Below are 26,875 nucleotides of genomic sequence, written 5' to 3' on the forward strand. Positions count from 1 at the left end.
CATAGATGCAACCCTGTAGCGAAAGGTCTGTATATTGAAATTTCAAGAAGGCAGATCAACATTAGAGCACATAGGGCACCAGTAGTGTAGGGGTATCATGCAAGATTCCCATTCTTGTGACCTGGATTCGAATCCCGGCTGGTGCAAAAATGCTGTTTTAAACATAGCTAACTTGAATCACAAAACTTGAAGAACTTTTCAAAAGCAATGCTAAAAAGCATTGCTTGTGCTTGGTTATGATGTCCATTTCAAAATGATACCCAGAGAACAGCTGAGTGGATAAACTGCAAGATATCCAATTTACAAATATTCTCTCCAGAAAGTGTTCATTTGTGAAACCTTGAAATTAAGTCCAGGAACATGCTAGCTGGTTTGCAAAACAACATGCGTCTGTTCATGGTTTGCAGCATTGAAAAGAGACACTTTCCTGTGTTTTCATCACAAATTGCATATAATTAGGGGTATCATGCAAGATTCCCATTCTCATGACATTTTTTTGATTCATGGCTGGCACATAGATTCAACCCTGTAGCGAAAGGTCTGTGTATTGAGATTTCAAGAAGGCAGATTAACATTAGAGCAAATAGGGCACCAGTAGTGTAGGGGTATCATGCAAGATTCCCATTCTTGTGACCTGGGTTCAAGTCCCGGCTGGTGCAAAAATGCTATTTTAAACATAGCTTACTTGAATCACAAAACTTGAAGAGCTTTTCAAAAGCAATGCTAAAAAGCATTGCTTGTGCTTGGTTATGATGTCCATTTCAAAATGATACCCAGAGAACAGCTGAGTAGATAAACTGCAAGATATCCAATTTACAAATATTCTCTCCAGAAAGTGTTCATTTGTGAAACCTTGAAATTAAGTCCAGGAACATGCTAGCTAGTTTGCAAAAAAACATGCGTCTGTTCATGGTTTTCAGCATTGAAAAGAGACACTTTCCTGTGTTTTCATCACAAATTGCATATAATTAGGGGTATCATGCAAGATTCCCATTCTCATAACATTGGTTTGATTCATGGCTGGCACATAGATGCAACCCTGTAGCGAAAGGTCTGTATATTGAGATTTCAAGAAGGCAGATTAACATGAGAGCACATAGGGCACCAGTAGTGTAGGGGTATCATGCAAGATTCCCATTCTTGTGACCTGGATTCGAATCCCGGCTGGTTCAAAAATGCTGTTTTAAACATAGCTTACTTGAATCACAAAACTTGAAGAACTTTTCAAAAGCAATGCTAAAAAGCATTGCTTGTGCTTGGTTATGATGTCCATATCAAAATGATACCCAGAGAACAGCTGAGTAGATAAACTGCAAGATATCCAATTTACAAATATTCTCTCCAGAAAGTGTTCATTTGTGAAACCTTGAAATTAAGTCCAGGAACATGCTAGCTGGATTGCAAAAAAACATGCATCTGTTCATGGTTTGCAGCATTGAAAATAGACACTTTCCTGTGTTTTCATAACAAATTGCATTTAATTAGGGGTATCATGCAAGATTCCCATTCTCGTGACCTTGGTTTTATTCCTGGCTGGCACATAGATCCAACCCTGTAGCGAACAGTCTGTATACTGAGATTTCAAGAAGGCAGATTAACATGAGAGCAAATAGGGCACCAGTAGTGTAGGGGTATCATGCAAGATTCCCATTCTTGTGACCCGGGTTCAAGTCCCGGCTGGTGCAAAAATGCTATTTTAAACATAGCTTACTTGAATCACAAAACTTGAAGAGCTTTTCAAAAGCAATCACAAATTATGAATTGTTCATTTGTGAAACCTTGAAATTAAGTCCAGGAACATGCTAGCTGGTTTGCAAAAAAACAGATATCCAATTTACAAATATTCTCTCCAGAAAGTGTTCATTTGTGAAACCTTGAAATTAAGTCCAGGAACATGATTATTAATTATTAATTAAGTCCAGGAAGTTTCATTTGTGAAACCTTGAAATTAAGTCCAGGAACATGCTAGCTGGTTTGCAAAAAAACATGTGTCTGTTCATGGTTTGCAGCATTGAAAATAGACACTTTGCTGTGTTTTCATAACAAATTGCATTTAATTAGGGGTATCATGCAAGATTCCCATTCTCGTGACCTTGGTTTTATTCCTGGCTGGCACATAGATCCAACCCTGTAGCGAAAAGTCTGTGTATTGAGATTTCAAGAACGCAGATTAACATGAGAGCACAAAAGGCACCAGTAGTGTAGGGGTATCATGCAAGATTCCCATTCTTGGGACCCGGGTTCAAGTCCCGGCTGGTACAAAAATGCTATTTTAAACATAGCTTACTTGAATCACAAAACTTGAAGAGCTTTTCAAAAGCAATCACAAATTATGAATTGTTCATTTGTGAAACCTTGAAATTAAGTCCAGGAACATGCTAGCTGGTTTGCAAAAAAACAGATATCCAATTTACAAATATTCTCTCCAGAAAGTGTTCATTTGTGAAACCTTGAAATTAAGTCCAGGAACATGATTATTAATTATTAATTAAGTCCAGGAAGTTTCATTTGTGAAACCTTGAAATTAAGTCCAGGAACATGCTAGCTGGTTTGCAAAAAAACATGTGTCTGTTCATGGTTTGCAGCATTGAAAATAGACACTTTGCTGTGTTTTCATAACAAATTGCATTTAATTAGGGGTATCATGCAAGATTCCCATTCTCGTGACCTTGGTTTTATTTTTGGCTGGCACATAGATCCAACCCTGTAGCGAAAAGTCTGTGTATTGAGATTTCAAGAACGCAGATTAACATGAGAGCACATAGGGCACCAGTAGTGTAGGGGTATCATGCAAGATTCCCATTCTTGTGACCCGGGTTCAAGTCCCGGCTGGTGCAAAAATGCTATTTTAAACATAGCTTACTTGAATCACAAAACTTGAAGAGCTTTTCAAAAGCAATGCTAAAAAGCATTGCTTGTGCTTGGTTATGATGTCCATTTCAAAATGATACCCAGAGAACAGCTGAGTAGATAAACTGCAAGATATCCAATTTACAAATATTCTCTCCAGAAAGTGTTCATTTGTGAAACCTTGAAATTATTTATTTTAAACATAGCTTACTTGAATCACAAAACTTGAAGAACTTTTCAAAAGCAATGCTAAAAAGCATTGCTTGTGCTTGGTTATGATGTCCATTTCAAAATGATACCCAGAGAAGAGCTGAGTAGATAAACTGCAAGATATCCAATTTACAAATATTCTCTCCAGAAAGTGTTCATTTGTGAAACCTTGAAATTATTTATTTTAAACATAGCTTACTTGAATCACAAAACTTGAAGAACTTTTCAAAAGCAATGCTAAAAAGCATTGCTTGTGCTTGGTTATGATGTCCATTTCAAAATGATACCCAGAGAACAGCTGAGTAGATAAACTGCAAGATATCCAATTTACAAATATTCTCTCCAGAAAGTGTTCATTTGTGAAACCTTGAAATTAAGTCCAGGAACATGCTAGCTAGTTTGCAAAAAAACATGCGTCTGTTCATGGTTTGCAGCATTGAAAAGAGACACTTTCCTGTGTTTTCATCACAAATTGCATATAATTAGGGGTATCATGCAAGATTCCCATTCTCATAACATTGGTTTGATTCATGGCTGGCACATAGATGCAACCCTGTAGCGAAAGGTCTGTATATTGAAATTTCAAGAAGGCAGATCAACATTAGAGCACATAGGGCACCAGTAGTGTAGGGGTATCATGCAAGATTCCCATTCTTGTGACCTCGATTCGAATCCCGGCTGGTGCAAAAATGCTGTTTTAAACATAGCTAACTTGAATCACAAAACTTGAAGAACTTTTCAAAAGCAATGCTAAAAAGCATTGCTTGTGCTTGGTTATGATGTCCATTTCAAAATGATACCCAGAGAACAGCTGAGTGGATAAACTGCAAGATATCCAATTTACAAATATTCTCTCCAGAAAGTGTTCATTTGTGAAACCTTGAAATTAAGTCCAGGAACATGCTAGCTGGTTTGCAAAACAACATGCGTCTGTTCATGGTTTGCAGCATTGAAAAGAGACACTTTCCTGTGTTTTCATCACAAATTGCATATAATTAGGGGTATCATGCAAGATTCCCATTCTCATGACATTTTTTTGATTCATGGCTGGCACATAGATGCAACCCTGTAGCGAAAGGTCTGTGTATTGAGATTTCAAGAAGGCAGATTAACATGAGAGCAAATAGGGCACCAGTAGTGTAGGGGTATCATGCAAGATTCCCATTCTTGTGACCTGGGTTCAAGTCCCGGCTGGTGCAAAAATGCTATTTTAAACATAGCTTACTTGAATCACAAAACTTGAAGAGCTTTTCAAAAGCAATGCTAAAAAGCATTGCTTGTGCTTGGTTATGATGTCCATTTCAAAATGATACCCAGAGAAGAGCTGAGTAGATAAACTGCAAGATATCCAATTTACAAATATTCTCTCCAGAAACTGTTCATTTGTGAAACCTTGAAATTAAGTCCAGGAACATGATTATTAATTATTAATTAAGTCCAGGAAGTTTCATTTGTGAAACCTTGAAATTAAGTCCAGGAACATGCTAGCTGGTTTGCAAAAAAACATGCGTCTGTTCATGGTTTGCAGCATTGAAAAGAGACACTTTCCTGTGTTTTCATCACAAATTGCATTTAATTAGGGGTATCATGCAAGATTCCCATTCTCGTGACCTTGGTTTTATTTTTGGCTGGCACATAGATCCAACCCTGTAGCGAAAAGTCTGTGTATTGAGATTTCAAGAACGCAGATTAACATGAGAGCACATAGGGCACCAGTAGTGTAGGGGTATCATGCAAGATTCCCATTCTTGTGACCCGGGTTCAAGTCCCGGCTGGTGCAAAAATGCTATTTTAAACATAGCTTACTTGAATCACAAAACTTGAAGAGCTTTTCAAAAGCAATGCTAAAAAGCATTGCTTGTGCTTGGTTATGATGTCCATTTCAAAATGATACCCAGAGAACAGCTGAGTAGATAAACTGCAAGATATCCAATTTACAAATATTCTCTCCAGAAAGTGTTCATTTGTGAAACCTTGAAATTATTTATTTTAAACATAGCTTACTTGAATCACAAAACTTGAAGAACTTTTCAAAAGCAATGCTAAAAAGCATTGCTTGTGCTTGGTTATGATGTCCATTTCAAAATGATACCCAGAGAAGAGCTGAGTAGATAAACTGCAAGATATCCAATTTACAAATATTCTCTCCAGAAAGTGTTCATTTGTGAAACCTTGAAATTATTTATTTTAAACATAGCTTACTTGAATCACAAAACTTGAAGAACTTTTCAAAAGCAATGCTAAAAAGCATTGCTTGTGCTTGGTTATGATGTCCATTTCAAAATGATACCCAGAGAACAGCTGAGTAGATAAACTGCAAGATATCCAATTTACAAATATTCTCTCCAGAAAGTGTTCATTTGTGAAACCTTGAAATTAAGTCCAGGAACATGCTAGCTAGTTTGCAAAAAAACATGCGTCTGTTCATGGTTTGCAGCATTGAAAAGAGACACTTTCCTGTGTTTTCATCACAAATTGCATATAATTAGGGGTATCATGCAAGATTCCCATTCTCATAACATTGGTTTGATTCATGGCTGGCACATAGATGCAACCCTGTAGCGAAAGGTCTGTATATTGAAATTTCAAGAAGGCAGATCAACATTAGAGCACATAGGGCACCAGTAGTGTAGGGGTATCATGCAAGATTCCCATTCTTGTGACCTCGATTCGAATCCCGGCTGGTGCAAAAATGCTGTTTTAAACATAGCTAACTTGAATCACAAAACTTGAAGAACTTTTCAAAAGCAATGCTAAAAAGCATTGCTTGTGCTTGGTTATGATGTCCATTTCAAAATGATACCCAGAGAACAGCTGAGTGGATAAACTGCAAGATATCCAATTTACAAATATTCTCTCCAGAAAGTGTTCATTTGTGAAACCTTGAAATTAAGTCCAGGAACATGCTAGCTGGTTTGCAAAACAACATGCGTCTGTTCATGGTTTGCAGCATTGAAAAGAGACACTTTCCTGTGTTTTCATCACAAATTGCATATAATTAGGGGTATCATGCAAGATTCCCATTCTCATGACATTTTTTTGATTCATGGCTGGCACATAGATGCAACCCTGTAGCGAAAGGTCTGTGTATTGAGATTTCAAGAAGGCAGATTAACATGAGAGCAAATAGGGCACCAGTAGTGTAGGGGTATCATGCAAGATTCCCATTCTTGTGACCTGGGTTCAAGTCCCGGCTGGTGCAAAAATGCTATTTTAAACATAGCTTACTTGAATCACAAAACTTGAAGAGCTTTTCAAAAGCAATGCTAAAAAGCATTGCTTGTGCTTGGTTATGATGTCCATTTCAAAATGATACCCAGAGAAGAGCTGAGTAGATAAACTGCAAGATATCCAATTTACAAATATTCTCTCCAGAAACTGTTCATTTGTGAAACCTTGAAATTAAGTCCAGGAACATGATTATTAATTATTAATTAAGTCCAGGAAGTTTCATTTGTGAAACCTTGAAATTAAGTCCAGGAACATGCTAGCTGGTTTGCAAAAAAACATGCGTCTGTTCATGGTTTGCAGCATTGAAAAGAGACACTTTCCTGTGTTTTCATCACAAATTGCATATAATTAGGGGTATCATGCAAGATTCCCATTCTCATGACATTTTTTTGATTCATGGCTGGCACACAGATGTAACCCTGTAGCGAAAGGTCTGTATATTGAGATTTCAGGAAGGCAGATTAACATGTGCGCACATAGGGCACCAGTAGTGTAGGGGTATCATGCAAGATTCCCATTCTTGTGACCCGGGTTCAAGTCCCGGCTGGTGCAAAAATGCTATTTTAAACATAGCTTACTTGAATCAGAAAACTTGAAGAGCTTTTCAAAAGCAATCACAAATTGTGAATTGTTCATTTGTGAAACCTTGAAATTAAGTCCAGGAACATGCTAGCTGGTTTGCAAAAAAACAGATATCCAATTTACAAATATTCTCTCCAGAAAGTGTTCATTTGTGAAACCTTGAAATTAAGTCCAGGAACATGATTATTAATTATTAATTAAGTCCAGGAAGTTTCATTTGTGAAACCTTGAAATTAAGTATAGGAACATGCTAGCTGGTTTGCAAAAAACATGCGTCTGTTCATGGTTTGCAGCATTGAAAAGAGACACTTTCCTGTGTTTTCATCACAAATTGCATATAATTAGGGGTATCATGCAAGATTCCCATTTTCATGACATTTTTTTGATTCATGGCTGGCACATAGATGCAACCCTGTAGCGAAAGGTCTGTGTATTGAGATTTCAAGAAGGCAGACTAACATGAGAGCAAATAGGGCACCAGTAGTGTAGGGGTATCATGCAAGATTCCCATTCTTGTGACCTGGGTTCAAGTCCCGGCTGGTGCAAAAATGCTATTTTAAACATAGCTTACTTGAATCACAAAACTTGAAGAGCTTTTCAAAAGCAATGCTAAAAAGCATTGCTTGTGCTTGGTTATGATGTCCATTTCAAAATGATACCCAGAGAAGAGCTGAGTAGATAAACTGCAAGATATCCAATTTACAAATATTCTCTCCAGAAACTGTTCATTTGTGAAACCTTGAAATTAAGTCCAGGAACATGCTAGCTGGATTGCAAAAAAACATGCGTCTGTTCATGGTTTGCAGCATTGAAAATAGACACATTCCTGTGTTTTCATAACAAATTGCATTTAATTAGGGGTATCATGCAAGTTTCCCATTCTCGTGACCTTGGTTTTATTCCTGGCTGGCACATAGATCCAACCCTGTAGCGAACAGTCTGTATACTGAGATTTCAAGAAGGCAGATTAACATGCGAGCAAATAGGGCACCAGTAGTGTAGGGGTATCATGCAAGATTCCCATTCTTGTGACCCGGGTTCAAGTCCCGGCTGGTGCAAAAATGCTATTTTAAACATAGCTTACTTGAATCACAAAACTTGAAGAGCTTTTCAAAAGCAATCACAAATTATGAATTGTTCATTTGTGAAACCTTGAAATTAAGTCCAGGAACATGCTAGCTGGTTTGCAAAAAAACAGATATCCAATTTACAAATATTCTCTCCAGAAAGTGTTCATTTGTGAAACCTTGAAATTAAGTCCAGGAACATGATTATTAATTATTAATTAAGTCCAGGAAGTTTCATTTGTGAAACCTTGATATTAAGTCCAGGAACATGCTAGCTGGTTTGCCACAAAACATGCGTCTGTTCATGGTTTGCAGCATTGAAAATAGACACTTTCCTGTGTTTTCATAACAAATTGCATTTAATTAGGGGTATCATGCAAGATTCCCATTCTCGTGACCTTGGTTTGATTCATGGCTGGCACATAGATGCAACCCTGTAGCGAAAGGTCTGTATATTGAGATTTCAAGAAGGCAGATTAACATTAGAGCCCATAGGGCACCAGTAGTGTAGGGGTATCATGCAAGATTCCCATTCTTGTGACCTTGGTTCAAGTCCCGGCTGGTGCAAAAATGCTATTTTAAACATAGCTTACTTGAATCACAAAACTTGAAGAGCTTTTCAAAAGCAATGCTAAAAAGCATTGCTTGTGCTTGGTTATGATGTCCATTTCAAAATGATACCCAGAGAACAGCTGAGTAGATAAACTGCAAGATATCCAATTTACAACTATTCTCTTCAGAAAGTGTTCATTTGTGAAACCTTGAAATTAAGTCCAGCAACATGCTAGCTTGTTTGCAAAAACCCATGCTGCTGGACATGGTTTGCAGCATTGAAAATAGACACATTCCTGTGTTTTCATAACAAATTGCATTTAATTAGGGGTATCATGCAAGTTTCCTATTCTCGTGACCTTGGTTTTATTCCTGACTGGCACATAGATCCAACCCTGTAGCGAACAGTCTGTATACTTAGATTTCAAGAAGGCAGATTAACATGATTCATGGCTGGCACATAGATGCAACCCTGTAGCGAAAGGTCTGTATATTGAGATTTCAAGAAGGCAGATTAACATTAGAACTCATAGGGCACCAGTAGTGTAGGGGTATCATGCAAGATTCCCATTCTTGTGACCTGGATTCGAATCCCGGCTGGTGCAAAAATGCTGTTTTAAACATAGCTTACTTGAATCACAAAACTTGAAGAGCTTTTCAAAAGCAATGCTAAAAAGCATTGCTTGTGCTTGGTTATGATGTCCATTTCAAAATGATACCCAGAGAAGAGCTGAGTAGATAAACTGCAAGATATCCAATTTACAAATATTCTCTCCAGAAACTGTTCATTTGTGAAACCTTGAAATTAAGTCCAGGAACATGCTAGCTGGATTGCAAAAAAACATGCGTCTGTTCATGGTTTGCAGCATTGAAAATAGACACATTCCTGTGTTTTCATAACAAATTGCATTTAATTAGGGGTATCATGCAAGTTTCCCATTCTCGTGACCTTGGTTTTATTCCTGGCTGGCACATAGATTCCTGGCTGGCACATAGATTTCAAGGTGAAACCTTGAAATTAAGTCCAGGAACATGATTATTAATTATTAATTAAGTCCAGGAAGTTTCATTTGTGAAACCTTGAAATTAAGTCCAGGAACATGCTAGCTGGTTTGCAAAAAAACATGCGTCTGTTCATGGTTTGCAGCATTGAAAAGAGACACTTTCCTGTGTTTTCATCACAAATTGCATATAATTAGGGGTATCATGCAAGATTCCCATTCTCATGACATTTTTTTGATTCATGGCTGGCACATAGATGCAACCCTGTAGCGAAAGGTCTGTATATTGAGATTTCAAGAAGGCCGATTAACATGTGCGCACATAGGGCACCAGTAGTGTAGGGGTATCATGCAAGATTCCCATTCTTGTGACCCGGGTTCAAGTCCCGGCTGGTGCAAAAATGCTATTTTAAACATAGCTTCCTTGAATCAGAAAACTTGAAGAGCTTTTCAAAAGCAATCACAAATTGTGATTTGTTCATTTGTGAAACCTTGAAATTAAGTCCAGGAACATGCTAGCTGGTTTGCAAAAAAGCATGCGTCTGTTCATGGTTTGCAGCATTGAAAAGAGACACTTTCCTGTGTTTTCATCACAAATTGCATATAATTAGGGGTATCATGCAAGATTCCCATTCTCATAACATTGGTTTGATTCATGGCTGGCACATAGATGCAACCCTGTAGCGAAAGGTCTGTATATTGAGATTTCAAGAAGGCAGATTAACATTAGAACTCATAGGGCACCAGTAGTGTAGGGGTATCATGCAAGATTCCCATTCTTGTGACCCGGGTTCAAGTCCCGGCTGGTGCAAAAATGCTATTTTAAACATAGCTTACTTGAATCAGAAAACTTGAAGAGCTTTTCAAAAGCAATCACAAATTGTGAATTGTTCATTTGTGAAACCTTGAAATTAAGTCCAGGAACATGCTAGCTGGTTTGCAAAAAAACATGCGTCTGTTCATGGTTTGCAGCATTGAAAAGAGACACTTTCCTGTGTTTTCATCACAAATTGCATATAATTAGGGGTATCATGCAAGATTCCCATTCTCATGACATTTTTTTGATTCATGGCTGGCACACAGATGTAACCCTGTAGCGAAAGGTCTGTATATTGAGATTTCAAGAAGGCAGATTAACATGTGCGCACATAGGGCACCAGTAGTGTAGGGGTATCATGCAAGATTCCCATTCTTGTGACCCGGGTTCAAGTCCCGGCTGGTGCAAAAATGCTATTTTAAACATAGCTTACTTGAATCAGAAAACTTGAAGAGCTTTTCAAAAGCAATCACAAATTGTGAATTGTTCATTTGTGAAACCTTGAAATTAAGTCCAGGAACATGCTAGCTGGTTTGCAAAAAAACAGATATCCAATTTACAAATATTCTCTCCAGAAAGTGTTCATTTGTGAAACCTTGAAATTAAGTCCAGGAACATGATTATTAATTATTAATTAAGTCCAGGAAGTTTCATTTGTGAAACCTTGAAATTAAGTCTAGGAACATGCTAGCTGGTTTGCAAAAAAACATGCGTCTGTTCATGGTTTGCAGCATTGAAAAGAGACACTTTCCTGTGTTTTCATCACAAATTGCATATAATTAGGGGTATCATGCAAGATTCCCATTCTCATGACATTTTTTTGATTCATGGCTGGCACATAGATGCAACCCTGTAGCGAAAGGTCTGTGTATTGAGATTTCAAGAAGCCAGACTAACATGAGAGCAAATAGGGCACCAGTAGTGTAGGGGTATCATGCAAGATTCCCATTCTTGTGACCTGGGTTCAAGTCCCGGCTGGTGCAAAAATGCTATTTTAAACATAGCTTACTTGAATCACAAAACTTGAAGAGCTTTTCAAAAGCAATGCTAAAAAGCATTGCTTGTGCTTGGTTATGATGTCCATTTCAAAATGATACCCAGAGAAGAGCTGAGTAGATAAACTGCAAGATATCCAATTTACAAATATTCTCTCCAGAAACTGTTCATTTGTGAAACCTTGAAATTAAGTCCAGGAACATGATTATTAATTATTAATTAAGTCCAGGAAGTTTCATTTGTGAAACCTTGAAATTAAGTCCAGGAACATGCTAGCTGGTTTGCAAAAAAACATGCGTCTGTTCATGGTTTGCAGCATTGAAAAGAGACACTTTCCTGTGTTTTCATCACAAATTGCATATAATTAGGGGTATCATGCAAGATTCCCATTCTCATAACATTGGTTTGATTCATGGCTGGCACATAGATGCAACCCTGTAGTGAAAGGTCTGTATATTGAGATTTCAAGAAGGCAGATTAACATGAGAGCAAATAGGGCACCAGTAGTGTAGGGGTATCATGCAAGATTCCCATTCTTGTGACCCGGGTTCAAGTCCCGGCTGGTGCAAAAATGCTATTTTAAACATAGCTTACTTGAATCAGAAAACTTGAAGAGCTTTTCAAAAGCAATCACAAATTGTGAATTGTTCATTTGTGAAACCTTGAAATTAAGTCCAGGAACATGCTAGCTGGTTTGCAAAAAAACATGCGTCTGTTCATGGTTTGCAGCATGGAAAAGACACACTTTCCTGTGTTTTCATCACAAATTGCATATAATTAGGGGTATCATGCAAGATTCCCATTCTCATAACATTGGTTTGATTCATGGCTGGCACATAGATGCAACCCTGTAGCGAAAGGTCTGTATATTGAGATTTCAAGAAGTTAGATTAACATGAGAGCAAATAGGGCACCAGTAGTGTAGGGGTATCATGCAAGATTCCCATTCTTGTGACCCGGGTTCAAGTCCCGGCTGGTGCAAAAATGCTATTTTAAACATAGCTTACTTGAATCAGAAAACTTGAAGAGCTTTTCAAAAGCAATCACAAATTGTGAATTGTTCATTTGTGAAACCTTGAAATTAAGTCCAGGAACATGCTAGCTGGTTTGCAAAAAAACATGCGTCTGTTCATGGTTTGCAGCATTGAAAAGAGACACTTTCCTGTGTTTTCATCACAAATTGCATATAATTAGGGGTATCATGCAAGATTCCCATTCTCATGACATTTTTTTGATTCATGGCTGGCACATAGATGCAACCCTGTAGCGAAAGGTCTGTGTATTGAGATTTCAAGAAGGCAGACTAACATGAGAGCAAAAAGGGCACCAGTAGTGTAGGGGTATCATGCAAGATTCCCATTCTTGTGACCTGGGTTCAAGTCCCGGCTGGTGCAAAAATGCTATTTTAAACATAGCTTACTTGAATCACAAAACTTGAAGAGCTTTTCAAAAGCAATGCTAAAAAGCATTGCTTGTGCTTGGTTATGATGTCCATTTCAAAATGATACCCAGAGAAGAGCTGAGTAGATAAACTGCAAGATATCCAATTTACAAATATTCTCTCCAGAAACTGTTCATTTGTGAAACCTTGAAATTAAGTCCAGGAACATGATTATTAATTATTAATTAAGTCCAGGAAGTTTCATTTGTGAAACCTTGAAATTAAGTCCAGGAACATGCTAGCTGGTTTGCAAAAAAACATGCGTCTGTTCATGGTTTGCAGCATTGAAAAGAGACACTTTCCTGTGTTTTCATCACAAATTGCATATAATTAGGGGTATCATGCAAGATTCCCATTCTCATGACATTTTTTTGATTCATGGCTGGCACACAGATGTAACCCTGTAGCGAACAGTCTGTATACTGAGATTTCAAGAAGGCAGATTAACATGTGCGCACATAGGGCACCAGTAGTGTAGGGGTATCATGCAAGATTCCCATTCTTGTGACCCGGGTTCAAGTCCCGGCTGGTGCAAAAATGCTATTTTAAACATAGCTTACTTGAATCACAAAACTTGAAGAGCTTTTCAAAAGCAATCACAAATTGTGAATTGTTCATTTGTGAAACCTTGAAATTAAGTCCAGGAACATGCTAGCTGGTTTGCAAAAAAACAGATATCCAATTTACAAATATTCTCTCCAGAAAGTGTTCATTTGTGAAACCTTGAAATTAAGTCCAGGAACATGATTATTAATTATTAATTAAGTCCAGGAAGTTTCATTTGTGAAACCTTGAAATTAAGTCTAGGAACATGCTAGCTGGTTTGCAAAAAAACATGCGTCTGTTCATGGTTTGCAGCATTGAAAAGAGACACTTTCCTGTGTTTTCATCACAAATTGCATATAATTAGGGGTATCATGCAAGATTCCCATTCTCATGACATTTTTTTGATTCATGGCTGGCACATAGATGCAACCCTGTAGCGAAAGGTCTGTGTATTGAGATTTCAAGAAGGCAGACTAACATGAGAGCAAATAGGGCACCAGTAGTGTAGGGGTATCATGCAAGATTCCCATTCTTGTGACCTGCGTTCAAGTCCCGGCTGGTGCAAAAATGCTATTTTAAACATAGCTTACTTGAATCACAAAACTTGAAGAGCTTTTCAAAAGCAATGCTAAAAAGCATTGCTTGTGCTTGGTTATGATGTCCATTTCAAAATGATACCCAGAGAAGAGCTGAGTAGATAAACTGCAAGATATCCAATTTACAAATATTCTCTCCAGAAACTGTTCATTTGTGAAACCTTGAAATTAAGTCCAGGAACATGCTAGCTGGATTGCAAAAAAACATGCGTCTGTTCATGGTTTGCAGCATTGAAAAGAGACACTTTCCTGTGTTTTCATCACAAATTGCATATAATTAGGGGTATCATGCAAGATTCCCATTCTCATAACATTGGTTTGATTCATGGCTGGCACATAGATGCAACCCTGTAGCGAAAGGTCTGTATATTGAGATTTCAAGAAGGCAGATTAACACAAGAGCAAATAGGGCACCAGTAGTGTAGGGGTATCATGCAAGATTCCCATTCTTGTGACCTGGGTTCAAGTCCCGGCTGGTGCAAAAATGCTATTTTAAACATAGCTTACTTGAATCAGAAAACTTGAAGAGCTTTTCAAAAGCAATCACAAATTGTGAATTGTTCATTTGTGAAACCTTGAAATTAAGTCCAGGAACATGCTAGCTGGTTTGCAAAAAAACATGCGTCTGTTCATGGTTTGCAGCATTGAAAAGAGACACTTTCCTGTGTTTTCATCACAAATTGCATATAATTAGGGGTATCATGCAAGATTCCCATTCTCATGACATTTTTTTGATTCATGGCTGGCACATAGATGCAACCCTGTAGCGAAAGGTCTGTGTATTGAGATTTCAAGAAGGCAGACTAACATGAGAGCAAATAGGGCACCAGTAGTGTAGGGGTATCATGCAAGATTTCTATTCTTGTGACCTGGGTTCAAGTCCCGGCTGGTGCAAAAATGCTATTTTAAACATAGCTTACTTGAATCACAAAACTTGAAGAGCTTTTCAAAAGCAATGCTAAAAAGCATTGCTTGTGCTTGGTTATGATGTCCATTTCAAAATGATACCCAGAGAAGAGCTGAGTAGATAAACTGCAAGATATCCAATTTACAAATATTCTCTCCAGAAACTGTTCATTTGTGAAACCTTGAAATTAAGTCCAGGAACATGCTAGCTGGATTGCAAAAAAACATGCGTCTGTTCATGGTTTGCAGCATTGAAAAGAGACACTTTCCTGTGTTTTCATCACAAATTGCATATAATTAGGGGTATCATGCAAGATTCCCATTCTCATAACATTGGTTTGATTCATAGCTGGCACATAGATGCAACCCTGTAGCGAAAGGTCTGTATATTGAGATTTCAAGAAGGCAGATTAACAGGAGAGCAAATAGGGCACCAGTAGTGTAGGGGTATCATGCAAGATTCCCATTCTTGTGACCTGGGTTCAAGTCCCGGCTGGTGCAAAAATGCTATTTTAAACATAGCTTACTTGAATCACAAAACTTGAAGAGCTTTTCAAAAGCAATGCTAAAAAGCATTGCTTGTGCTTGGTTATGATGTCCATTTCAAAATGATACCCAGAGAAGAGCTGAGTAGATAAACTGCAAGATATCCAATTTACAAATATTCTCTCCAGAAACTGTTCATTTGTGAAACCTTGAAATTAAGTCCAGGAACATGCTAGCTGGATTGCAAAAAAACATGCGTCTGTTCATGGTTTGCAGCATTGAAAAGAGACACTTTCCTGTGTTTTCATCACAAATTGCATATAATTAGGGGTATCATGCAAGATTCCCATTCTCATAACATTGGTTTGATTCATGGCTGGCACATAGATGCAACCCTGTAGCGAAAGGTCTGTATATTGAGATTTCAAGAAGGCAGATTAACATGAGAGCACATAGGGCACCAGTAGTGTAGGGGTATCATGCAAGATTCCCATTCTCGTGACCTTGGTTTTATTCCTGGCTGGCACATAGATCCAACCCTGTAGCGAAAGGTCTGTGTATTGAGATTTCAAGAATGCAGCTTAACATGAAAGTACATAGGGAGCCACTAGTGTAGGGGTATCATGCAAGATTCCTATTCTTATGACCCAGGTTCAAGTCCCGGCTGGTGCAAAAATGCTATTTTAAACATAGCTTACTTGAATCACAAAACTTGAAGAACTTTTCAAAAGCAATGCTAAAAAGCATTGCTTGTGCTTGGTGATGATGTCCATTTCAAAATGATACCCAGAGAACAGCTGAGTAGATAAACTGCAAGATATCCAATTTACAAATATTCTCTCTAGAAAGTGTTCATTTGTGAAACCTTGAAATTATTTATTTTAAACATAGCTTACTTGAATCACAAAACTTGAAGAACTTTTCAAAAGCAATGCTAAAAAGCATTGCTTGTGCTTGGTTATGATGTCCATTTCAAAATGATACCCAGAGAAGAGCTGAGTAGATAAACTGCAAGATATCCAATTTACAAATATTCTCTCCAGAAAGTGTTCATTTGTGAAACCTTGAAATTATTTATTTTAAACATAGCTTACTTGAATCACAAAACTTGAAGAACTTTTCAAAAGCAATGCTAAAAAGCATTGCTTGTGCTTGGTTATGATGTCCATTTCAAAATGATACCCAGAGAACAGCTGAGTAGATAAACTGCAAGATATCCAATTTACAAATATTCTCTCCAGAAAGTGTTCATTTGTGAAACCTTGAAATTAAGTCCAGGAACATGCTAGCTGGTTTGCAAAAAAACATGCATCTGTTCATGGTTTGCAGCATTGAATATTCATTCCAGAAAGTGTGTTCATTTGTGAAACCTTTGAACTAAGTCCAGGAACATGCTAGCTGGTTTGCAAAAAAACATGCGTCTGTTCATGGTTTGCAGCATTGAAAATAGACACTTTCCTGTGTTTTCATAACAAATTGCATTTAATTAGGGGTATCATGCAAGTTTCCCATTCTCGTGACCTTGGTTTGATTCCCGGATGGCACATAGATGCAACCCTGTAGCGAAAGGTCTGTATATTGAGATTTCAAGAAGGCAGATTAACATGAGCGCACATAGGGCACCAGTGGTGTAGGGGTATCATGCAAGATTCCCATTCTTGTGACCCGGGTTCAAGTCCCGGCTGGTGCAAAAATGTTATTTTAAACATAGCTTACTTGAATCACAAAACTTGAAGAGCTTTTCAAAAGCAATGCTAAAAAGCATTGCCTGTGCTTGGTTATGATGTCCATTTCAAAATGATACCCAGAAAAGAGCTGTGTAGATAAACTGCAAGATATCCAATTTACAAATATTCTCTCCAGAAAGTGTTCATTTGTGAAACCTTGAAATTAAGTCCAGGAACATGCTAGCTTGTTTGCAAAAACCCATGCTGCTGGACATGGTTTGCAGCATTGAAAAGAGACACTTTCCTGTATTTTTATTACAAATTGCATTTAGTTAGGGCTGTCATGCAAGATTCCCACTCTTATGACCTGGGTTTGAATCCCGGCTGGCGCAAATATGCTATTTTAAACATAGCTTGCTCGAATTAGAAAAATTGAGGAACCTTTCAAAAGCAATGCTAAAAAGCCTTGCTTGTGTTTGGTTATGATGTCCATTTCCAAATTATATCCCGAGAACAGCTGAGTAGATAAAATGCTAGATATCCAATTTACAAATATTCTCTCCAGAAAGAGTGTTCATTTGTGAAACCTTGAAATTAAGTCCAGGAACATGCTAGCTGGTTTGCAAAAAACCATGCGTCTGTTCATGGATTGCAGCATTGAAAAGAGACACTTTCCTGTGTTTTCATCACAAATTTCATATAATTAGGGGTATCATGCAAGATTCCCATTCTCATGACATTGGTTTTATTCATGGCTGGCACATAGATGCAACCCTATAGCGAAAGGTCTGTATATTGAGATTTCAAGAAGGCAGATTAGTGTTGAAAATATTTTTATTGAAACATGTCAAGTAAAAACAATAAACAGTAACCATCATGAGGCAAATGCAGACAGGAACAGTAACAGGAGTACAATTACGGGAGACCGGCTAATGACAAACCGCCACAGCCGGTCCCTGACGGGAAGCTTGGAGAGTAGAGAAGACGGCCTGTGCTCCGATCCCTGAGGCCACAGTAGTGAGAAATAGACATGTGCATTCGTTTTCGTCTGAATGCATTTTCGTCCGAATTTCAGCTATTTTCGTTTTCGCTTTGACAAACGATAACGAAAGCACAAAATCCGAAAAACGAAAGATCCAACATAAATAAATGGTTTATTTTCGTTTTCATTGTTACAACAGTTCGATATAGAATAGGAGATTCGACATGACTCTGACAATAACAATCTGTCTATAGAACCTGTGGTCGAATGTGCCTAACCTTACCTCTATTAGTCCAAGATTATATAGAGAAAATATTCGACAGAGAAAAAAGATTCTGCAAGTTACTGTCATAAAAAGTGTTTGGGGACCCGGGTCCTGCCCCAGGGAACATGTATCAATGCAAAAAAAAGTTTTAAAAACGGCCGTTTTTTCGGAAGCAGTGATTTTAATAATGATTAAAGTGAAACAATAAAAGTGTAATATCCCTTTAAATTTCGTAGGGGGGGGGGGGGGTATCTATAGTATGCCTGTGAAGGGGCTCATGTTTCTGGTGCTTAGAACTGTCCCTGCACAAAGTGTCATTTATGCAGGAAAAAAAGTCCTTTAAAATCACTCACAGCTATTATGAATTGTCGGCTCCGTAATACAGAGAACACTCATTGAAAGTCATTGATAAATAAATAAATAAATAAATAAATAAATAAAAGTGTGGGGGTCCCCCAAATTCAATTACCAGGCCCTTCAGGTCTGGTATGGATATTAAGGGGAACCCTGCCTCAAATTTAAAAAAAAAATTGACGTGGGGTTCCCCCTAAATATCCATAACCAGACCCTTCAGGTCTGGTATGGATATTAAGGGGAACCCCGCATCAAATTTTAAAAAAAATTGACGTGGGATTCATCCTTAAAAATCCATACCAGACCCTTTATCCGAGCACGCAACCTGGCAGGCCACAGGAAAAGAGGGGGGACGAGAGAGCGACCCCCCCTCCCTCCTGACCTGTATCAGGCCACATGCCCTCAACATTGGGAGGATGCTTTGGGGGTCTGTGACCCCTCAAAGCACCTTGTCCCCATGTTGATGAAGACAAGGGCCTCATCCCCACAACCGTGGCCGGTGGTTGTGGAGGTCTGCGGGCGGGGGGCTTATCAGAATCTGGAAGCCCCCTTTAACAAGGGGACCCCCAGATCCCGCCCCCCCTGTTTGAAATGCTAAGGGGGTACAAAAGTACCCCTACCATTTCACAAAGAAAGTGTAAAAAATGGTTAAATAAAACAAACACACTTTTGAAAAATTCCTTTATTAAAAATAAAAAAATAAAAAAAAGATTCCAGCGGCGGTAATCCACTCTTGCTATCCAGCGACGGACGGTCATCTCTCCAGCGATGGCTCATCTCATCCAGCGCAGCGAATACATCCTTCTTCTGTCTCCGTGGAGGAGACACTGCAAGGATTCCGGCGGCCTGACGTTTCTTATATACGGAGGGCAGGGCCACCCGTCACCTGACCCCGCCCCCCTCTGACGCAAGGGGAAACCCCGCACCCCTCTGATGTAACACAGGTAGGTTTCCGTTACATCAGAGGGGGGCGGGGTCACCCATACGTCACGGGGAACCCCGGGTTTCCCCTTGCGTCAGAGGGGGGCGGGGTCAGGTGACGGGTGGCCCCGCCCACCGTATATAAGAAACGCCAGGCCGCCGGAATCCTTGCAGTGTCTCCTCCACGGAGACAGAAGAAGGATGGATTTGCTGCGCTGGATGAGATGAGCCATCGCTGGAGAGATGACCGTCCGTCGCTGGATAGCAAGAGGGGATTACCGCCGCTGGAATCTTTTTTTTATTTTTTTATTTTTAATTAAGGAATTTTTCAAAAGTGTATTTGTTTTATTTAACCATTTTTTACACTTTCTTTGTGAAATAGTAGGGGTACTTTTGTACCCCCTTACCATTTCAAACAGGGGGGGCCGGGATCTGGGGGTCCCCTTGTTAAAGGGGGCTTCCAGATTCTGATAAGCCCCCCGCCCGCAGACCTCCACAACCACCGGCCACGGTTGTGGGGATGAGGCCCTTGTCTTCATCAACATGGGGACAAGGTGCTTTGAGGGGTCACAGACCCCCAAAGCATCCTCCCAATGTTGAGGGCATGTGGCCTGGTACAGTTCAGGAGGGAGGGGGGGCCGCTCTCTCGTCCCCCCCTCTTTTCCTGCGGCCTGCCAGGTTGCGTGCTCGGATAAAGGGTCTGGTATGGATTTTTAGGGGGAACCCCACGTCAATTTTTTTTTTAAATTTGACGCGGGGTTCCCCTTAATATCCATACCAGACCTGAAGGGTCTGGTTATGGATATTTAGGGGGAACCCCACGTCACATTTTTTCTTAAATTTGAGGCAGGGTTCCCCTTAATATCCATACCAGACCTGAAGGGCCTGGTAATTGAATTTGGGGGACCCCCACGCTTTTTATTTATTTATTTATTTATTTATCAATGACTTTCAATGAGTGTTCTCTGTATTACGGAGCCGACAATTCATAATAGCTGCGAGTGATTTTAAAGGACTTTTTTTCCTGCATAAATGACACTTTGTTCAGGGACAGTTCTAAGCACCAGAAACATGCGCCCCTTCACAGGCATACTATAGACAACCCCCCCCCCCCCCCCCCTACGAAATTTAAAGGAATATTACACTTTTATTGTTTCACTTTAATCATTATTAAAATCACTGCTCCTGAAAAAATGGCCGTTTTTAAAACTTTTTTTTGCATTGATACATGTCCCCTGGGGCAGGACCCGGGTCCCCAAACACTTTTTTAGGACAGTAACTTGCAAATTAACCTTTAAAATTAGCACTTTAGATTTTGAACGTTGGAGTCCCATAGACTTTAATAGGGTTCTAAAGTATGCTATATACTAGCTCCGTCTAATCTTCTTTATACATTCGACAGACACCATAAGCCTTCAAAGACAGATTCAACCGTAATTCATGTGGATTTTCGGACGAATGCAATTTTTGAACGAAAAACGAAATATAATAAAAACGAATTTCGGGAGTAACTAAATAAATTAAGTTTTCGGACGAAAACGAAATTCCGAAACAAAATATTTTACTCTGCACATGTCTAGTGAGAAACACTCATGGGTTACTACATGAGGCAGTTTTTAGACAATAACATAAAAAAAGATAGAAAGGAAGAGAGAAGAGAGAGGAGCAAAGTAAAGAGGAGCAAGGCGGTATAGGGGAAAGCTAAATAGCAAGGAGAGGAGGGAAAAGGGGAGGAAGGGGGGGAGGGTTAAGGGAGAGCCCACAGCGTCCTCATGCGTTTAAGATTTGGTTCATTAAAGTGTCAGAAGAAGAGAAGCGGAGCCAGATCGACCATTGAGAAATACATTTGGCGTAAGTGTCATTGTCCAGTGCCAACATCTCCTCCATTCTCATGGTGTCATTCATAATCGATACCCACCGTGACAATGGGGGGGTGGTCGTCGTCTTCCAATAAGCAGGTATCAGTTGCCTAGCGGAGGACATAAAGAAACGGAGCAATCTTTGTCTCTGCGATTTAATAGACCCGGGCAGAATAGAGAGTAATGCAATTTTTGGAGAGATAGGAACCGGGATATCAGCCAAGAGATTATAACATTCAAAAACCTGTGTCCAGAAGGGGCGGATCCTCTCACAGTCCCACCAGACATGCATGTAAGTTCCGACTGAAGCTTCACAGCGCCAGCAGGTGGCCGGGGTAGACAGGAAAATCCTGTGTAAAGTAGCAGGGTCCCTGTACCACCTGGATAATAGTTTGTAGTCCTTTTCTTGGGAGTAGCAGGAGATTGTTGAATTATGTGTGAAATGAAAAGAGGTATGCCATTCCAGCACAGAGATGTCCTCACCCAAATCCGCAGACCACAGCCTGGTGTAATGTGGGAGTTGATCATGTGCTAAAGTCTGTAGTAGGTTATATAAGGAGGACAGTAGGTGTTTGGGAGTTTCTAGAAGCGAGCACAGTTCCTCGAAATTGGTAAGCTTGCGATGTATTTGAGAGGAGGAGTGTAGTCGTTTGGCAAATGCGGACACATGTAGGGCCGTGAGCCAATCTCCGGAGTCTGTCACGGAGACCGGGGTCCCCTGAGAGGGGTGCACAAATGTACGGGCCTGCGGCCATTCTGTGCGCTTAAAGGGTCCTAGGGAGGCTGCCCCTGTACTTTGTGGCAAAGCAGGATGGTCAAAGAGGGATGTCAAGGGGCCCGGGTCCGAGGAGAGAGTGGAGTTTAGCCCAGTCCTGTACCACATCGTCAGGGAGGCCAAAGTCAGAGGGGACAAGGAGGTCATACGAGAGTAGTCCAGTTTATAACCCCATGGAAGGGCTCGGAGATCTACAGGAGAAAGGTCCTGTTCAACAGACACCGAGGCCTTGCAGGAAGGGCGAGAGAACCATTCTATGATGCGAGTCATATGAGCGGCCTTATGGTAAGTCTCAAAGTCAGGAAGGCCTGTTCCTCCTAAAGTCTTCGGGATCGTTAGTAGTTTAAATTTAACCCTGGGGAGGCCCCTGTTCCACAAGAATCTGATTGCCAGCGAGCGTAGGGAGATAAAAAATGATTTGGGGACGTGGATGGGTATTGTTTGAGATAAATACAGGAACTTGGGTAGAGTGTCCATCTTTAGGATATTAATCCGTCCGAACCAGGGTAAAGGAGATCCCCCCCACTCCTCGAGGTCCTTCCGTATACGGTTAAGCAGGGGGATATAATTCAGGGAAAACAAATCAGCTAGGTTGGAGGGTATAACAACCCCTAGGTACGAGATCCCCTGCCATTTAAATGAGAAGTTGGATTTCAGAAGGGACAGCGTGGAGGGGGTAAGGGATATGTTGAGGGCTTCTGTCTTAGAGATGTTGAGCTTAAATTTACTATAGATACCAAAGCGTTGAAATTCACTGAGTAGGGATGGTATGGAGATGTGTGGATTCTGAATATACACTAGGAGGTCATCAGCATACAGGGAAAGTTTGTGATGTGCAGACGGAGTTTGAATACCAAGAATGGAGGGGTTTTGTCGTATGGCACAAGCCAAATGCTCAATGATGATGACAAAGAGGAGGGGGGACAGGGGGCAGCCCTGCCGAGTACCGTTGGCAATGTCAAAGGGAGCCGATGTTGTACCGTTGACCAGGACCGTAGCTGAGGGTATAGGGACATTACTTTGATATGAAGGGAGCTCCAAGGCCAAGTTGTTCTAGAGACAGCTGTAGAAACCTCCAACTGACCCTATCGAAGGCCTTTTCAGCGTCGAAGGATAAGAGGCAAGCTCTCAGACCTTTACGTTGGATCAGGGATATGAGATGTATCGTCTTGGTGGTGTTGTCCCTTGCCTCCCTGCCAGGGACAAACCCCACCTGATCATTATGAATAATCTTGGGTAATAGAGGGGACAGACGGGTGGCTAGGACTTTTGCGAATAGCTTGATATCTATGTTGAGCAGGGAGATGGGCCAATAGCTGCTGCATTGGGATGGGTCTTTGCCCGGTTTAGGGATAATAGAAATGTTAGCAGATAAAGATTCCTTTGACGGGAGGTTAGAACTGTCCACCGAGTTAAAGGCTTTCGTCAGAAGGGGAGCAAGCTGGGTGGCAAAAGTTTTGTAGAACCGGGGTGTAAAGCCGTCAGGGCCCGGGCATTTCCCCACTTTAAGGACTTTAACAGCCTGTAAAAAGTCAAAGGTAGTCAGGGGCTCGTCCAAGGTCGCTGCGTCCACAGCGTCAACAGTAGGTAGAGCGGTCTCTAGGATATAAGCCTGCGTGGGGTCAGAAGATGGAGGGGATGTAACTGGGGGGGTTGCATGCGGGAGGTTATAGAGCTGGGAGTAGTATTGCCTGAAGGATGCAGACATCCCAGAGGTGTTAAACGTTTTCGTTTGGTCTGGTCGAACAAGGAAGGGGATAGAATGTCGCGGGGGTCTAGGATGGATGATCCTAGCCAGGTGCTTACCACACTTGTTTGCCAGAGAGTAGAAGTGGTTCCGCGCTTTATCCCTGGCGATCAGGGAGTGCGCGTCTAGGAGCTGGAGTAGGTCTCTGCGGGCATTGGAAAGCTGAACAAAAACAGCAGGGTCCAAATCCTTTTTGTGGAGGGGTTCGAGGTCCGCAATGATAGTAAGGAGTCTGCGTATGTCATGGGCTCGGGCCTTTTTAAGGCGAGAACCGTGTTGTATAAGGGTACCCCGGAGCACACATTTGAGAGTGTCCCACTGGTTCATAGGGGAGGTAGTGTCAGCGGAATGGTCACCTACAAAGTCCTTAATGGCCTTAGAGACATCCGCCATACACACGGTGTCCCGTAGCAGATTGTCGTTAAGTCTCCAGCTTGCTCCCCGACGGATAGCAGGGGGGCGAACCAGAGTCAGGTAGACGGGGGCATGGTTGGACCACAGAAGATTACCGATCGAAGTATAGAGAGGTGTGTCAAGTAGGGATTGTGATATGAGGAAGTGGTCCAATCTACTATAGGAGTTGTGTGCAACGGAGAAGTAGCTGTAATCCCTTTCCGTGGGATGCCCAAGAAGGCAGATTAACATGAGAGCACATAGAGCACCAGTAGTGTAGGGGTATCATGCAAGATTCCCATTCTTGTGACCCAGGTTCAAGTCCCGGCTGGTGCAAAACTGCTATTTTAAACATAGCTTACTTGAATCACAAAACTTGAAGAGCTTTTCAAAAGCAATGCTAAAAAGCATTGCTTGTGCTTGGTTATGATGTCCATTTCAAAATGATACCCAGGGAACAGCTAAGTAGATAAACTGCAAGATATCCAATTTACAAATATTCTCTCCAGAAAGAGTGTTCATTTGTGAAACCTTGAAATTAAATCCAGGAACATGCTAGCTGGTTTGCAAAAACCCATGCTTCTGGAAATGGTTTGCTGCATTGAAAAGAGACACTTTCCTATATTTTCATTAAAATTTGCATTTAATTAGGGCTATCATGCAAGATTCCCAATCTTGTGACCTGGGTTCGATTTGTGGCTAGCACATGGATGCTATTTTAATCATAGCTTGCTTGAATTACAAAAATTGAAGAACCTTTCAAAAGCAATGTTAAAAAGCCTTAATTGTCTTTGGTTATGATGTCCACTTCCAAATGATACCCAGAGAACAGCTGAGTAGATACACTAAGTGAGGTTATTAAGGAAGAAATATCCACTTGTGCAGCGTGTCTTCAATCAACAAAAACTAGTGATGGTGTGATCCCTTCACCGGTAAGCAAGGTGGACTCTCACCTCAACAAATGGACCCCTGTTCTCACAGATAGGTCAAACAAAGCGTGTTCCCCTCATGGGTAAGTCACAGCATTCAGTAGATGTGGCAGGCATAAAATAGAATCCTCCTCATATCCTCAAGGCGGTATAATTCCATATAAAACATAAAGAACAAATCTAGTGCTCTCCGTTTGAACAAATTTATTAAAAGGAAGCAGTAGTAAAGTAAATACACTCACATATTAGTGCACTGAACTCCAGTGCCGAGTGTTGGGCATGAAAACAGATAAAACACAGCATCCATGCGTGGATCAGTAAGGCGGCTTGCGGATGACGTCACGGGCTTAGGTCACATGGTCCGTACGCGTTGCGTCCCAGAAAGTAGGCGGGACTTCATCAGCGGTGACGGCGTGACGTCGGGCAGACGCTTTTAAGCTTAGTACACTGATAATAAGCCAATGGAAAAGAGAATAATGCGCAAGTCAGCTATACAGAGGAAACAGGCATCAAGCATGACTCCGGAAGCCAGATTAGCAACAAAGCAAACACCAAAAAAGAAAAGGAGATGAATTAATGAAACTAAATAAACTGAGATACTAGAAAGATAGACTAGAGAATTCTCTTTTCCATTGGCTTATTATCAGTGTACTAAGCTTAAAAGCGGCTGCCCGACGTCACGCCGTCACCGCTGATGAAGTCCCGTCTACTTTCTGGGACGCAACGCGTACGGACCATGTGACCTAAGCCCGTGACGTCATCCGCAAGCCGCCTCACTGATCCACGCATGGATGCTGTGTTTTATCTGTTTTCATGCCCAACACTCGGCACTGGAGTTCAGTGCACTAATATGTGAGTGTATTTACTTTACTACTGCTTCCTTTTAATAAATTTGTTCAAACGGAGAGCACTAGATTTGTTCTTTATGTTTTATATGGAATTATACCGCCTTGAGGATATGAGGAGGATTCTATTTTATGCCTGCCACATCTACTGAATGCTGTGACTTACCCATGAGGGGAACACGCTTTGTTTGACCTATCTGTGAGAACAGGGGTCCATTTGTTGAGGTGAGAGTCCACCTTGCTTACCGGTGAAGGGATCACACCATCACTAGTTTTTGTTGATCGAAGACACGCTGCACAAGTGGATATTTCTTCCTTAATAACCTCACTTGGTTTCTTTTTTCTTATGGACATTAATTGTTTGTCTATGCACTATATTTATTGATTGACATTTTTTTGTTTTATTTATTTAATTATGCGCTGTACTGTTACTTTTTACTTTGTGATGTGGGATTTGGTATTTTGGCCTATAGTATTCTAGCTGCATTTTTATATTTTCTCACTTGTTTATTGTGTTCAGCGCTGATTGATCTTTTGTTTTATTGAGTAGATACACTGCATGATATCCAATTTACAAATATTCTTTCCAGAAAGGGTGTTCATTTGTGAAACCTTGAAACTAAGTCCAGGAACATGCTAGCTGGTTTGCAAAAAAACATGCATTTGTTCATGGCTTGGCGCATTGAAAATAGACACTTTCCTGTGTTTTCATAACAAATTGCATTTAATTAGGGGTATCATGCAATTTTCCCATTCTCGTGACCTTGGTTTGATTCCCGGCTGGCACATAGATCCAACCCTGTAGCGAAAGGTCTGCTTATTGAGATTTCAAGAACGCAGCTTAACATGAAAGCACA

At 40.4% G+C, this 26,875-nt stretch overlaps 27 non-coding genes across 27 annotated transcripts; all 27 read left to right on the forward strand.

Moving 5' to 3' along the window:
• Positions 1-75: 75 nt before the first annotated feature.
• TRNAG-CCC (transfer RNA glycine (anticodon CCC)) lies at positions 76-146 on the forward strand. Its single transcript has one exon. It is a non-coding gene; the product is annotated as a tRNA-Gly (tRNA).
• Positions 147-588: 442 nt separating this feature from the next.
• TRNAG-CCC (transfer RNA glycine (anticodon CCC)) lies at positions 589-659 on the forward strand. The gene has a single exon. It is a non-coding gene; the product is annotated as a tRNA-Gly (tRNA).
• Positions 660-1,614: 955 nt separating this feature from the next.
• Positions 1,615-1,685, forward strand: TRNAG-CCC (transfer RNA glycine (anticodon CCC)). The gene has a single exon. It is a non-coding gene; the product is annotated as a tRNA-Gly (tRNA).
• A 505-nt stretch (positions 1,686-2,190) lies between these two features.
• TRNAG-CCC (transfer RNA glycine (anticodon CCC)) lies at positions 2,191-2,261 on the forward strand. Its single transcript has one exon. It is a non-coding gene; the product is annotated as a tRNA-Gly (tRNA).
• A 505-nt stretch (positions 2,262-2,766) lies between these two features.
• Positions 2,767-2,837, forward strand: TRNAG-CCC (transfer RNA glycine (anticodon CCC)). The gene has a single exon. It is a non-coding gene; the product is annotated as a tRNA-Gly (tRNA).
• A 1,351-nt stretch (positions 2,838-4,188) lies between these two features.
• On the forward strand, positions 4,189-4,259 carry TRNAG-CCC (transfer RNA glycine (anticodon CCC)). The gene has a single exon. It is a non-coding gene; the product is annotated as a tRNA-Gly (tRNA).
• A 510-nt stretch (positions 4,260-4,769) lies between these two features.
• TRNAG-CCC (transfer RNA glycine (anticodon CCC)) lies at positions 4,770-4,840 on the forward strand. Its single transcript has one exon. It is a non-coding gene; the product is annotated as a tRNA-Gly (tRNA).
• Positions 4,841-6,191: 1,351 nt separating this feature from the next.
• On the forward strand, positions 6,192-6,262 carry TRNAG-CCC (transfer RNA glycine (anticodon CCC)). Its single transcript has one exon. It is a non-coding gene; the product is annotated as a tRNA-Gly (tRNA).
• A 510-nt stretch (positions 6,263-6,772) lies between these two features.
• On the forward strand, positions 6,773-6,843 carry TRNAG-CCC (transfer RNA glycine (anticodon CCC)). The gene has a single exon. It is a non-coding gene; the product is annotated as a tRNA-Gly (tRNA).
• A 504-nt stretch (positions 6,844-7,347) lies between these two features.
• On the forward strand, positions 7,348-7,418 carry TRNAG-CCC (transfer RNA glycine (anticodon CCC)). Its single transcript has one exon. It is a non-coding gene; the product is annotated as a tRNA-Gly (tRNA).
• A 442-nt stretch (positions 7,419-7,860) lies between these two features.
• On the forward strand, positions 7,861-7,931 carry TRNAG-CCC (transfer RNA glycine (anticodon CCC)). The gene has a single exon. It is a non-coding gene; the product is annotated as a tRNA-Gly (tRNA).
• A 505-nt stretch (positions 7,932-8,436) lies between these two features.
• TRNAG-CCC (transfer RNA glycine (anticodon CCC)) lies at positions 8,437-8,507 on the forward strand. Its single transcript has one exon. It is a non-coding gene; the product is annotated as a tRNA-Gly (tRNA).
• A 519-nt stretch (positions 8,508-9,026) lies between these two features.
• TRNAG-CCC (transfer RNA glycine (anticodon CCC)) lies at positions 9,027-9,097 on the forward strand. Its single transcript has one exon. It is a non-coding gene; the product is annotated as a tRNA-Gly (tRNA).
• A 723-nt stretch (positions 9,098-9,820) lies between these two features.
• On the forward strand, positions 9,821-9,891 carry TRNAG-CCC (transfer RNA glycine (anticodon CCC)). The gene has a single exon. It is a non-coding gene; the product is annotated as a tRNA-Gly (tRNA).
• A 342-nt stretch (positions 9,892-10,233) lies between these two features.
• TRNAG-CCC (transfer RNA glycine (anticodon CCC)) lies at positions 10,234-10,304 on the forward strand. Its single transcript has one exon. It is a non-coding gene; the product is annotated as a tRNA-Gly (tRNA).
• Positions 10,305-10,646: 342 nt separating this feature from the next.
• Positions 10,647-10,717, forward strand: TRNAG-CCC (transfer RNA glycine (anticodon CCC)). The gene has a single exon. It is a non-coding gene; the product is annotated as a tRNA-Gly (tRNA).
• A 505-nt stretch (positions 10,718-11,222) lies between these two features.
• On the forward strand, positions 11,223-11,293 carry TRNAG-CCC (transfer RNA glycine (anticodon CCC)). The gene has a single exon. It is a non-coding gene; the product is annotated as a tRNA-Gly (tRNA).
• A 510-nt stretch (positions 11,294-11,803) lies between these two features.
• TRNAG-CCC (transfer RNA glycine (anticodon CCC)) lies at positions 11,804-11,874 on the forward strand. The gene has a single exon. It is a non-coding gene; the product is annotated as a tRNA-Gly (tRNA).
• Positions 11,875-12,216: 342 nt separating this feature from the next.
• On the forward strand, positions 12,217-12,287 carry TRNAG-CCC (transfer RNA glycine (anticodon CCC)). The gene has a single exon. It is a non-coding gene; the product is annotated as a tRNA-Gly (tRNA).
• Positions 12,288-12,629: 342 nt separating this feature from the next.
• Positions 12,630-12,700, forward strand: TRNAG-CCC (transfer RNA glycine (anticodon CCC)). Its single transcript has one exon. It is a non-coding gene; the product is annotated as a tRNA-Gly (tRNA).
• Positions 12,701-13,210: 510 nt separating this feature from the next.
• Positions 13,211-13,281, forward strand: TRNAG-CCC (transfer RNA glycine (anticodon CCC)). Its single transcript has one exon. It is a non-coding gene; the product is annotated as a tRNA-Gly (tRNA).
• Positions 13,282-13,786: 505 nt separating this feature from the next.
• Positions 13,787-13,857, forward strand: TRNAG-CCC (transfer RNA glycine (anticodon CCC)). Its single transcript has one exon. It is a non-coding gene; the product is annotated as a tRNA-Gly (tRNA).
• A 442-nt stretch (positions 13,858-14,299) lies between these two features.
• Positions 14,300-14,370, forward strand: TRNAG-CCC (transfer RNA glycine (anticodon CCC)). Its single transcript has one exon. It is a non-coding gene; the product is annotated as a tRNA-Gly (tRNA).
• Positions 14,371-14,712: 342 nt separating this feature from the next.
• On the forward strand, positions 14,713-14,783 carry TRNAR-UCU (transfer RNA arginine (anticodon UCU)). The gene has a single exon. It is a non-coding gene; the product is annotated as a tRNA-Arg (tRNA).
• A 442-nt stretch (positions 14,784-15,225) lies between these two features.
• TRNAG-CCC (transfer RNA glycine (anticodon CCC)) lies at positions 15,226-15,296 on the forward strand. The gene has a single exon. It is a non-coding gene; the product is annotated as a tRNA-Gly (tRNA).
• A 1,604-nt stretch (positions 15,297-16,900) lies between these two features.
• On the forward strand, positions 16,901-16,971 carry TRNAG-CCC (transfer RNA glycine (anticodon CCC)). Its single transcript has one exon. It is a non-coding gene; the product is annotated as a tRNA-Gly (tRNA).
• Positions 16,972-24,509: 7,538 nt separating this feature from the next.
• TRNAG-CCC (transfer RNA glycine (anticodon CCC)) lies at positions 24,510-24,580 on the forward strand. Its single transcript has one exon. It is a non-coding gene; the product is annotated as a tRNA-Gly (tRNA).
• The last annotated feature ends 2,295 nt before the right edge of the window (positions 24,581-26,875 follow it).

The sequence above is a fragment of the Lithobates pipiens genome, unplaced genomic scaffold (assembly GCF_037356315.1).
Source record: "Lithobates pipiens isolate NorthernLeopardFrog02 unplaced genomic scaffold, aLitPip1_a1.2 Scaffold_25, whole genome shotgun sequence".
Classification (NCBI taxonomy): Eukaryota; Metazoa; Chordata; class Amphibia; order Anura; family Ranidae; genus Lithobates; species Lithobates pipiens.